The following is a 14,142-nucleotide window of genomic DNA, read 5'->3' as shown; positions in this document are numbered from 1 at the left end:
CTAAACAAACAACTCTGGACTGGCCTGTGAAGCATATATCTCTAGCACCTTTAAATAAAAATGAACAAGATAACACTGTTTCGATGAGACACGCGCCGTGGCGTAGTTAGGTAAATGCTCGACTGTGAAACTGGCGTCATGTGTTTAATTCCCGCCAATTGCCAAAATACAATAATCAAAACCAAATTCAAGTAAGATTTACTTTCTTTTGGTTTATGTATTTGTGGTACATTTTTTCATCTTTCCTATCTTAACTATCATCCTGCTGATAAGTCTCTAAATGTAGAGGCTTTGCGGGTTAAAAAAAATATTTAAAAAAATAAGTTTTTGTTGATTGCGGATAAGGGTTTGAAGAAGAATAAATGCATTTCTTTACGTAGCAAAAGGTTTCTTTTGAATTATAAATTTCAAACATAAATTTTACTTATTTATTGATTTGGCGTTTAATTTGTAGAACTCCATTTTAATTTATGTATTAATTTTAAATCAAACACAGATTTTTTGAGTCTACTAAGTTGTATTTTATTAACAAAAACACATAAAAAATTATATTGTGACAATTGCTTCGCCTTGTTAGGGCATTATCAAACATTCGTTTGATAATGCCCTAACAAGGCGAAACAATTGTCACAATATAACTTTTTATGTGTTTTTGTTAATAAAATACAACTTAGTAGACTCGAAAAATCTGTGTTTGATTTAAAATTAATACATAAACATAAATTTTACCATTGAAGTATAATCTGTATTATAAAACATAAACATTACACAAATTTTGAAATTCGCTTGATGTGTTTGTCAATCATAAGTAAGATATTGAATTGTCATGGTGCAAATCAGATGATCTGTTAGCACAAGATAAATTATAATAGTAAATTCTCAGCGATCTGTAAACATAGTATTGTGTGATCTGTACATATAGTATACAACTGTACAAGATGTATGTACATGTATGCAATCGTATTGTGTAACTATGCATTCTGCATCCTATGCATCGAAACACTGATTCTCGAATTGCCCTTCAAGCTACATTGAAGATGCAGTCTAATTGAAACTCAAAGAGCAGTACCTACTGGTGAGAGATTTCAATGGTTGTTTATGTGCATATAATATATGGTACTATGCATTCAATGGTCCATGCGACACATTTGCTGATCAAAATACTGCATCTCCAGTGTAAGATAGTTACTAATGTATGATAAATGTTGGTATAATTAATATAAGAAAGTCCACCTCCGTAGCGCAGTGGTCAGCTCGTTTGGCTACCACGCTGGAGACCCATGGCCGATTTTCACTGTCATATTTATTTAATATCACCCTGAACTGGTACAAGAAGCGCAAGGCTGATCACCTTGCCTTTATGCAATAAACGATCAAGATAACACTGCGTCGCTACGATGCAGTGCCCTATGCACCATTGGGTGTGGATAAGACGTTGTGACAGAGAAGAAGTCGAACCTAGAGCCTCATCTTGCTTCATGCCAAACCATTGTAAAAGTAGGATATTAAATAATATAAAATATTATTGATCCTTGTTCTTAAATCTAATCTAAATTGTATTTTTTTTTAAATTTTAATCAAAATATTGATAGTTTCTTATACAAAATCTAAACTTCTTGGTGTTAAAATTTAAATATTAATCCAATGTATGAAACAACTTATTAAAAAAGCTTTGCACGAAACAAATAGAAAAAAGTTTTTCATTAATTTTTTGTATTATAATTTTTTTTAGCAAAATATCATTTTTGTACTGGATTTTACCATAAAACTACACAATGCAGCCATTAATTGAGCTTTTACTTCATTTATGTAAATTAAACGAATTTTGATTCTACCTCTCTGGAAGTGCTCTCAACACTCGCTCTCTAATTGTAAGTTCCTTTCCCACCCATGCTGAAAATCGAACTGGAAAATACAGATTGATACACATTGCTGACTACTCGGGATATAGAAAGTAAATGTATAGTATGAAGTCCATAAAACGTTGCAGGCAAACATTCATTGCTCGAGGGTTCACTACTTCAGATATTTGCTCAGAATTCCAAATGACATCTGCAGTCTACGATCCAATATTATATTATTGAAGTAAATCTATTTACGAGTACTCGCTTTCGTAAATATACAATACTTTGAGGAAAATATCTTTCATTTAAAATAATACAATATAATAACGAAATAAAGGAATTAATGACGGTAAAATTACATTAATGTTCTATCGTTGTCTAACACTCTGATTAAATTGGAAATTAACATAAGATAATATGTTTTGAGAAAATGAACTTATTTATAATAATAAGAAACTTAACTATTGTTTTTGTTCAAAATAAATTGTATTTAAAATTATCATCAATAACCAATATGCAATTTTGCTGTATGCACTAAAAAACGATATTATCTGGTTAAAATCTATTGTTTTTGAGGTATGTCATATATATAAAGATAAAAAGATGAAAAGATGAAAATATAAAGATGAAAATTGTATCGCAAGAAAATCAAACCACTTATAAATATTTAAATTAATAAATGGCACATACAAAATAAACGAAATATTTATCATATAACTTATCATAAGTTTTTTTTAATTTTAATTTCAAATAGAATTAAATATTTTTATCAATCCCGAAAATCCTGGAGGAGTGAAGTTCCTGATCCCGGGATTTTTGAGACTGCGAAAATTCTCTCTACATTTCCGGGTCCGGTTAAGGAACTAGACGCTTCTATTCAGACCCAAACATGCTATTACTAGTTGTATTTAAGTCTAATATCGATGTTTAAATGATTATGCATAGTATTGCGAAATACAAGTAGCTACTTATGCTTTCAAAGTCCTAGTAATCACTGTCAGTAGGCACTGTGTCAGTATTTATAACTATAAAATGTTTAATCCATAACAATATTATTGATTAACTTTATGGAAAATCATAACGAATCAAATGTAAAAACAAAACACTTGTAAAATACCGCTTTTGAGTTAATTTATTGAAACACGACAAGTTTCAAGAATTACTGATTTTCTCATCAATAGGTGAAAATACAAACTAATTGTTAAAAAATATTTGTTCCTTGTTGGTTTGTATTTTCACTTGTTAATGAGAATATCTGTAGTTCTCGAAACAAGCCGTGTTTACCTGAATAAACTTAAATGGTCTAATATGTTTGCATTTTTATGTTTGAATCAACCAGCATATTTTAGTATCCTCGGTGATAGCGAAAGAAGAGTCTGTAACTTGCGGGATGATTTAAATCCCTACAGAAGAAAATCCGGACTAACGGGCCAAATCCTCGTTTCCTGGATCCGCTCGAAGTCATGAGAAGAAACACCAGGCAAACTCTTGCTTTTCATAGCCTAAAAATTCGGTGAACCTGGGTTCTAGAATTGAAATCCATAAATTTCGGAAAATATTGGTGAGTGACTTACAAATGTACGTTAAACAAGTAGACCTCGTCTTTCGCACATTCGACTTTCGCACAATTCGCTATTTCGCACATTTCAAAAATAAACTTTTTTGGCAATAATGCAAAAATGTTTTGTTTCCGTGCAGTGAACATATTTTTACAACAGTGAAGATACTAAGGAGATGATTGAATCCCATTCTGAACCTTTGACTAATGAATTTCTAATGGATCGACGAGAGAATGAAAATAATATACAAATTCTAAGTGAGGAAGAAGAACCTGAAGAAAGCATCAAGACCTTAATAATACAAAATGAGAAGGGAACTTTTACTTTTATCTCGAGACATTAAAAAAAAAATTGTAGAATGTGATCCCAATGGAGAACACATATCTCAAGTGCGTAGGGCGATGCATAATAGTACTTCATGTTCCAGAACTCTCTATGAAGAAAAAAAAATAGTTAAAATTAAGAAAATATAATTTTTATTCAGTATGTACTTAGTTAGTAATTTTTGATATATACAAATTTTAAAGAACAATTTTTGATGTTTTTTTTTACATCCCTCTACTTTTAAACTTTTAACTTTCGCACACGTTTTCAGAAACCAATTATGTGCGAAAGTTGAGGTCCGCCTGTACACGAGTTTGCCTGAAATTATGAAAACACTATTTGATTATTTCTGACCAAACGAATACTGAACACCATAAAAATATCATTTTGAAAAAACAGTATTTTTAAATAAAATTAACCTTTGATTTGCCGATGAAAATTGCCTAAAAAAATTCTTTAATTTATGTAAATTAATAAATGAATGAATATTACACTACTCAAATTTTAAGAGCTGCTTGATATGGTCAATCTCATAAGACAGAACATATGAGTTCGCAACAGACATCTATATCCAGCATTATTAAAACATATTTTTTGAACGGATCGAGTTGATTTATTTTGATTCAACATAAACAGAATAAACAGTAAAAGCATAGCAAAGTCGAGATTGAAAACATAACTTTTCTCATTCAATATGAAATTTTCATATGGCTCAAAAAAAAATCAGTCAGTTTTCTGGCATATTCTGTTAATATTTTCGATAAAAACCCCACATTAATTTAATCCAAATGGATTCGTTACATGTCGCGTGTCAGTTGATACATTTTTTACAAGCATTTGATGTTATCATAATATTGCCTTAAAGGAAAGCCGGGAATCTATTTTAAATGACGGTGGAGAGCATACAATATGTGGTATATAATTGGTTTACACACATCAATCATATTTAAAGGCCAGTGTAGTTTGTACATTGAAAAATAAACGGCTAAAAATATGAAAACAATTAAAAAAAACTTTATAAAGTGAGACCTAAAAATATACGTTTTTAATTTTTTTATTGCGCTTGAAAGTGTTAAGCTTTTCAGGACTAAATTAAAATTAACAACACACACTCACGCACACACACACATCCGACGGCATCGAAATACGTGTCAGAATATTAAGAATAAGTAGTATTTATCTAACAACATCGAAGTTAAAAAAGGGTGGATATTATTTCAGAACTGCCGAATCAATAAATGAAAGCAATACACAGTTAGTTTTAAAACAGACGGCGAAAAAACACGGCAGCAAAAGTTCGAAATAAGTTAACATAGATTAAGAAATTAGTTCAACGATCCGATTATAAAGAAAATAATCGTCAGATAACATAAATATTTTCTCTTGTTAAAGTGATTACGTTAGCTACGCCTCGATTGATGCCATTAATTACCTTTAAAGTTCACTCAATAAAAAATATCCCTATCCATTTATTCATGTCAGGATTCACACAGAACACCTGAAAATCCGATATCTCTCCGTTTATTGCTGGCTTTAAAAAACGTTCGTTTGCAGAGGTAAACATTTTCCAATAAACGAATTCAAATTGCCAACGAAGGACAGAAAATAAATTGAATAAAGTCCCATCTACGTTCTTTTCACGACAGTTTAATTAATGACATCGGAAACAATAAATTGCAAATTTTCACCTAGAAAATTGCATTTTGCAAAAACGCAATATTGGCGAATTCGGAAAACGCATCTGTTGCCAGTGTCAATAAAAAAAAACCATTCGAATATTCGTCTGTAAAAATTGTATTCCAGTGCCTGCAAATCATCGATTACTGAGCTTTAATTAAAATACTTTTAACTTCAAAGATTGAAATAAAATTTTGAAAATATTTTGAGTGTGCTTGAATTTGTGAACACTCATACATAAAATCCTATTGGGGTTATCTATCCTGATTTTTATAAATATATCAACAGAAAATAAAAATCTGTAAAAAACAGTACGTTAACATATGAAACAATAGGATTGAACTGTTTTTATTATTATATCATTATATTTTGAACGTACGTCCTTTCAAATATCCACAAACATTAATTTATTTTATGTCCGAAAAAGCAAATACTAAATTAAAGGAAATTCAACGTATTTATTTCAAAAACATATCTATTTACTTAGGAAACAATGCATATTTGATGTCCTGGAGATGAGTTGGGGTGGGGAATAAAAACATGAGGAAATTTTCATATAATGATCTAAGATATGAATAAATTTATATTGTAATATCAAACATATAATTTCTGTAAGTTCTGATAAATTGGTTTCCTAAAATAACATCAGCTTTCCATGTGGGTTGTGGGACGCATCTGTATTTTAAAGATAATTATCTAAGTAAATTTGGTACGAAAACTTGTATCCGCCAATTATAAGTGATTTATCGAGGCTAGAAAAGTTTTGAGAAGCATCAGAACGAAATGTGTATAAAGTATTATTAATCTGAGTCGGAAAAAGGTATTTCAACCGCAAGATCGATGGGTGTGTTAAAAAGAGCGCCAGAACTCAAAATAATATTTAAGAAAACAGAAACTCTGAACTGTAAAATACTTCAATTTTTCCCGTTAAGATTAATTTTTGGATTTGCTAAATGAATGTATTTTTTAAATAATTTAAGGTAAATATATTTTTGATATTAAAAACATGTAATTAGTCAAAATGTTTACTTGGCAAAAACAGTCAATCGTGATTTTTACTTTCGATTCATCCCGTAACTGTGTTCAAAATGATATCAATCAATGTCAATCAGATCACCATTAGACATCTCTGTGTCATCGTCCCAAAATCTAGCTCTTTTCGGATTCATTACGTGTGATTTCCAGAACATTCTAAAAAGACCCTGGAAGACGAAAATATTGGTATTTTTCAAAAAGTATTATTAATCACTTAAACCGTCGAACGATTTGGCATTTTTATGTCAATACAACTTAATATTATAATGGAGGTGAATTAACCAATATTGAAAATTATTGAAACCCTTTGAAAATTATATTGAACAATTGTGAAGCCAAAATCTTTTCATCAATCTGCAAGAAAAAAGAAAGGAAATATTTTCTTATTTCGTTAATGGTGAAAATTATATGTTAATTTGACAGGGTCATATCCATTTTTTGTTTGTTTTAGCTGTAAGTGAATACGAATTTATGTTTCGAAGATTGCAATTTTAGGTTTTTCATAGTTTTTTTTGAGTTTTGATTATCATGAAAAAATACATTTAAAAATTAAAAACACAAATTATGATCAAGGATGAAAAATATTACTTTAAGGTTTATACAAAAATTATATTAAAGCTCATCTTCAGTTCATAGCGTAAGATCTAGTGTATAAAAAATGTACCCTTGAGACGACATTTAAATAACACTCTAAAGATCCATTTCGACCAAAACATTGTTGAAGTCGAGTTGTGTAGTTTTGTAATGCCTCCATAGTGTAATGGTCAACACGCTCGACTATCATTCTGGAGGTCCCGGGTTCGATTCCCAGGGGGGGGGTCAAATAAAATATAAGTGATTTTTTCACTATAATATTTATTCAATATCACCCTGGACTGGTACCTGAAGCGGATGGCTGATCACCTTTCCTTTATGTGTTAACGATCAAGATAACACTGCGTTTATATGCAGTGCCCTATGCACCATTGGGTGCGGATAAGGGTTTGATGATGATGATGATGTGTAGTTTTAATTCCATTTGTTATTAATTTAATATTTAGTGCAATGATTTAGTACTTTTATTTTATTATTATTATTATGATGAAGCAATATTTTCAAAATTAAAACATGTTTATTCTTGCGCAACGCAGCATTAATGATCGATATTTTCGAACAGTTTACCAGACGCTACAGAGAGAAATCGGAAAACGGACTCGAAATGAAGTTATTTTAATTCCACCGAACTGAACAATGATTTCGTTCAAATGAACTTCATCTTTTAAGTGTATTTATAAAAAATCTTACAACAAAAATTTTATACAAGATTTTAAAATTATTTAAAAGAGTCAAGATTTCAAAATTTATCAGTCATTAAAAAATCAATGGAAATTGTTCTCCCCTTCGTACAAAAGGAAAATAATGAAATAATATTTAATTTTTATCCAAAACGAAATATATATTAATCCCACTGTTTTAATTTTTTTGATAAAATAAAAGTATTTTTTAACTGAAAAAGGTTCGCAAGTGTTTATCAATATTTAAAAAAAGATGGCGGAATCGTAATATTCAGTTTATTCATGACCGTAAGGTTATAAATAAATAATACGACCCGGGATTCACAGAAATTTCAACATAGTACTAAAAAATGCTTGAATATTTAATATTTTATTCTGAGTTGACGTGTGACATATAAGGCTTATTACTTTATAAAAATGTGATTTGATGTGAAGATTTTTTACAATAATATTGTACGTACGTTGCCTGTAATCTTACGATGTACATAAAAGACGGATACAGAACGGGATAGCAGGGTACAAAAAAAGAAAAAGAAAATTCAGCAATTTGTCCCAAAAATATTCTTAGCTTTAAAATAATAAACATGAAAGTATTGTTTTATGCATGAGGGTATTAGTCAAACTAATATTTAAACTCTTTTGTAAAATATGAAGAGATATGTACGAAAACCCATTTTGTGAAAACGCAGATTTTAATTTTTAAGCTGTTAAGGTGCTAGATTGAAACGCAATTGGAACTACTACTACTACTACTACCCATCACGCCGTTTCTCCGCAGGGGTAGGCAGAGAGGATGAAACGCCACACTCTTCGGTCCTGACATACACTCCTCGCCTCCTTCACATCCATACATCTAGTCATACATGCCCTCCGACTTTTGACACCGCCAGATTTGAACGCTGTTTATAAAGTAATTTTTGTCGGTTTAGGTAGTTTTAGTTATAGTATGGCTCTTATACCCTTATATCTTAATTATTATTATTTCCGATTTTAATGCAATTTTTAGGTACACGTGGTCTATCAGAACTATACAACAAAATGTCCTTTTTTTGAAAAAAAAACTGGATATATCCATATATAATGTAGATAAATGTTGCTCAGGAAATAGCGATTGCAAAAAAAATGTGATATACGGCAACATTTTGAGTGTGTCCAAATACTTGTTCACAAAATCTGGATTATCTCCAATTACAGGAGTTATTTTCATATGATTTTTTTGACATCTCATCAAAGATGAAGAAGAATATGGAAGTCTGGGCATTTACGGGGCTGACGACCGTCATAAGCTGGTTTAAGTGATCACTTTACACACGTGTAACATTCACCAATTCTATCCATTATTGACAACCACACAACTCAAATTCTTGGAAGTTCTATATATACGAACCAATTTAGAAACCTTGTTCTTGAATCACTAGAACTTCACTGGAGAACTTCACTTCTTTACGTCTCACCAATAGATATCTCCAGTGAAGTTCTAGTGATTCAAGAACAAGGTTTCTAAATTGGTTCATATATATAGAACTTCCAAGAATTTGAGTAGTGTGGTTGTCAATAATGGGTAGAATTGGTGAATGTTACACGTGTGTAAAGTGATTACTTAAACCAACCTATGACGGTCGTCAGCCCCGTAAATGCCCAAACTTCCATATTCTTCTTCATCTTTGATGAGATGCCAAAAAAAAAAAGAAATACGGCAAATTAAATGCATCCTCACGGTATATTTCACTCTGTAACACTGCAAGTAGATGGGCATATAATTTCTAAGCTACATACATTCGTTTCAGCTGGCACTAATTTATTCGGGAGTGGAAAGGGTTGAAGGAATTAGCTTTGTGAAATATGGGGCCGTAACACAAACATTATGTAGACATAATAAATACGGGAAAATTATGATATGTATATCTCTAAAACTAACAGTAATGTAAAGTGCCTTCCGAGAAACAGGCTGTTTATTCCTACGGTACCCAAACAGAATTTCATTGTTTCTGGTATCTGTAATAAAATAAATGTTGATCGTTGTGTATAGTTTAAAACTGATGTTTTTATTTTTATTTGAAGTTACTTTAACCTTAATTTATTAGATTTCAATAACTATAAGTTACCTAATTAGAGGAGATGAAAATCATTTTATTACACATAGAAAATAATTGAAACATAATTTAAAATTAAAAATAAACGAATAAGCTCACTTCTTTCCTTATTATTTGGTGAACCATATTTCGACTTTCAGATTTTACAATGTTTTTTACTAGAAAATTACACTCAAGAATAAAATGAAATGAAAATATCTTTTAACATTATATACAATTAGGTATAGGCCATAAAACGTATTGAGTTGGAACCTAATTAAGAATATGATAAATGGTGTTGTATAAGCCGTAGTTAGAATTTAGGGTTACTTGGAAGTTAGGTAAAACAGACAAAGACTTGTGTTTGGACATATTGATGTACAAAAATGAATAAAAAATAAATTTACACATATGGACATCTTGAAAATGTCAGTACTAGAAACTGTGAATTAAAATTCACAGTTTTACAGTAATTTTTACAAATTTAGAACAAGTAAAGGAAAGAAGAATAAAATTTATTACGAAATAATAACTAGCTTTTTGGAAAAAAATGCTGTTCAGAGTCAAGAAGGAATATACTTGTATTTGTCATGGATATAGTGATTTTTCCTTGCTAATTGATAATTATTGAATAATTTGATAATATACCTCACACAAATTAATCATTTATACAATATATACACAGGGTTCACAGGTACCCACTCACTTAGTTAAGGATTAAATCATACATCAAAGCGATATTCCGATGTATAAATTGAGAGTATGGGTAAAAGGAAACAATATTATCCCCTAAGTATTATGTTAACGGGATTTAGAACCATGGTGATCCAATTACACTACAAGTACAAGTTAAGCTATCACTGATAGTCTGTAGAAACTCGGCTGAACTGTTGGATTACGAACGAGTGATGGTTAATTAATTGATTAATACAATTAATTTTACCAAATAATCGACTAATAAATAGTAAAAAAATCTATTAAATAATCTAAAATTCGACATCTCAACGTCGGTAAAGAACAATGTGGAAGTCTGGGATTTACAGAGCTTATGGCCTGTCATGGGCTGGTTAAGTGATCACTTACATATCATAACATATCACGCAACATTCACCATTCTACCCTTCTTTGACAGCCACATACATAATTCGATTTTTTGGAGCTCCTACATATATCTTTAATCTCATGACACTTTTCATGTGAGTTCACTATAGCCATTAATGGTTGGATTGGGAAAGCTTTTAATTAGCAGAGATATTGTTGTGGGTAAAGTGATCTCATCATTGATGTCTCTAGTGAAATTCTAGTAAAATTTTAGTTAATTCAAACACAATGTGTCAAATAAATCAATATAGTTCCAAGAATTTGAGTAGTGTGGTTGTCAATCATGGATAGTATTGGGGAATCACACGTGTGTAAAGTGATCACTTATTTTTCCTATCTATGTTGAGATGTTAAAAATGTTGCAATATTCTCAGTTAAATTACCAAAAATTAATAAAAACGCATGAATATATAAGCAATGCAGGACTGATTCTTTTGAAAATTAACAGTCAAGTAAACATTGCGTCAATATGATGGTGTGCCCCATGTACCATCTGGGTACGAACAGGGTATAAAGAAAGATAAAAACATATTTTCATTTTACTTTGTTAAACGTAAAAATGGGAAGGGAGAAAAAAAATAAGTGGATATTATTTATGTTTTTCGCAAAATATAATAACAGAGATTAACAAAAAGTTACTATTGAACTTATAACCAATATTTTAACATTTTTAAATTAAATGCAATTAGATATTTCGTCACTGCATTCTTTTAAACTTTATTATATATTAACATAAACCATATTGTAATTGTACGAATTATATTATTTAAATATTATCTCTTCAGTTTTAATAAGTAAAAAAACATTTTCTAAATATACATTTACGTAAAAAAGTCTGAAGACAAAAGGAATTACACAGAAGGTAAACATACCAACTATGTAATATTATGTGTAGGTATATTAAGGATCTACGTTTTTTCAAACTAACTACTGGTTTTCTTACAAACAGTGATAGAATATTGAAATTTACACACTAATATCTCATAAATTCAATGATAAAAAAATGTCTTTACATCAGAAAATAATATTTTATAATAAATTGAATATGGTCATTAATTAAGTTATAGTACTAGCAAAATTTTTCAGTCACTAATATGATTCAATATCGATGTATTTAATAGCGTTAAAATTATATTTACCATATAGCAAACGCCAATAAATAATATTTTTTCATAATATTTTTTTGACATCTCATCAAAGATGAAAAAGAATATGGAAGTCTGATTGATTAGCTGATTTTTAATGTCTAAAATTCAATTTCCAGCACTGCGCGACATCTTTTGCCTTTCCGTCTAAAACATTTCTTTGGGCTGAATTGTTTCCACACACCTCCATGTTCTCACAGACACATTTAACGCTGAAAGATCTTCGAGAGAAGATTGGGATGTTCCTGTAATCCTTAGACTAGGGTACGACGCAGAACAGGAAAGTAGACAAAATACTAATACTTTGAGAGTACCTACTTGCTAAGGTCAAATCCTAGGGTTATCACAATTTCCTAATATTTGATTTTAAAAAATGTGTAAATTTAACGCTTTCACAACTGAATTATTTGTCGCCCAAATTAATATCACAAATACAAAATATCCGAGGAAGAATATTTGTTTAAAGAAAATATTTCTGTCCTTATTTTGTTTTTTGAACGCCATATTTTATTTTATTTATTTTTTTAATAAAAATATTAATAAATCTTAAGTCTTCTCAAACCTGTGACAGGTATTTTTACAAGGAATATATGAAATCATGTGTTTTAAAAGTGTTTTTTTTTCCATTTCAATGACAGTGCCATCTGTTAACCGTAATGCCAACACATGCAATACTTAACATTGCTCATAGCGGGCAGCGTGTTTTTTGATAGCTGTTGTCATTTATCATTTTCAATATTTTCGATTGGTTTGTATCTTAGATTTTTATTTACTTCCTGTGCATCACCATTCCAAACCGCTTTCTTTTCCATTTAACCAGACTTGTTTAATATATAATATATGTAATACTAATTATAAACTCGTGTCCTAAAGTACAGTTTCATGTTTTTTTTAAATCTCTAAAAAAAACATTGTTTCAAAACATTACTTAGAATTATTATTTTGGAAGTTTCATTAATTGATTTGGCAGTCCCTTTGTGGTAAAATATATCCATTTTTAATTAATGTTTTACTTAGTAAATACCACTATTTCTTAAAATCTACTGTGACACGTGTTTTGATGCATTCCGCATCATTTTCAAACACCGTATTATAAGGTTTCTTATATTACGGTGTTTGAAAATGATGCGGAATGCATCGAAACACGTGTCACAGTAGATTTTGAGAAATAGTGGTATTTAGAAATAGAAATAGAAAGAAAGAACGGTTAAACAAATTTATGGGGCGAATGTAGTTGGAAAAAGAAGCAGAGGACGACCGAGGAAAACTTGGCACAATCAGGAATGTCAAATACTTGAAAGCGGCCGGGTCAGGAGTCGTAATAATCGTCGGGTATGTATGAGGAGATGCATGAATGTAGAAGAGGCAAAGAATGTTTGCAAATACAGAGTGGTGTGGCGTTCGATTCTCTCTGCCTACCTCTGCGGGGAAGCGGCGTGATGGTTAGTTAATTAGTTAGTTAACATTATTTAAAAATTTTTAAAGTTACAAAAGTTAAAAAACACGTAGGCAAATTGAAAATCACTTAAAATATTGATTTTAAAATGAAACAATTCATATTTTGAGATTTAAAAACGAAAAATTATTTTCTTACCGTTTTAAGTGCCACTTGAAATCCCGAGAAAAAGTATGTAGGTACTAGTAAAAATAAATTTATCTTAGATTGAAAATTTAGGAATTCGAGGGTATTTAAATCAATTACGTTATCTAAAAAATCCCGAGAGCATAGCAAATTTTGCAGCCGTTTCAGTAATTGAATTTTATAGTAATTAAAGTACCTACCCACGAGAAATCTTATCTTTTAAAAAAAACTAATTAGCTGCTATCGACTAATATCTGTCTTAATGAGGTACCCTGCATTAAAAAAGAACATTAGAAATCCTTTGCGTTAAAAATCTGAAAATATTAACTTACATTCTCACGTGCATTGATAATTCTAATTAACATGAAAATATGAGATAGTAAATAACGTAGGTACTACGGTGTTTTGTTTACTACGGTTTTGGCTTAAAATAATTGGGTAGAACTGAGGTTTCTCTGAAAAATCAGTTTGAAAGTCAATTTGTGACCCCTACGTTTAACTACAAATAAGAAAGGTGAAGTATTATAAC

The sequence above is a fragment of the Brachycentrus maculatus genome, unplaced genomic scaffold, assembly GCF_059751285.1.
Source record: "Brachycentrus maculatus isolate JH-2025_06_01 unplaced genomic scaffold, ASM5975128v1 h1tg000405l, whole genome shotgun sequence".
Classification (NCBI taxonomy): Eukaryota; Metazoa; Arthropoda; class Insecta; order Trichoptera; family Brachycentridae; genus Brachycentrus; species Brachycentrus maculatus.
Note: the sequence above shows the minus strand (reverse complement) of the source record.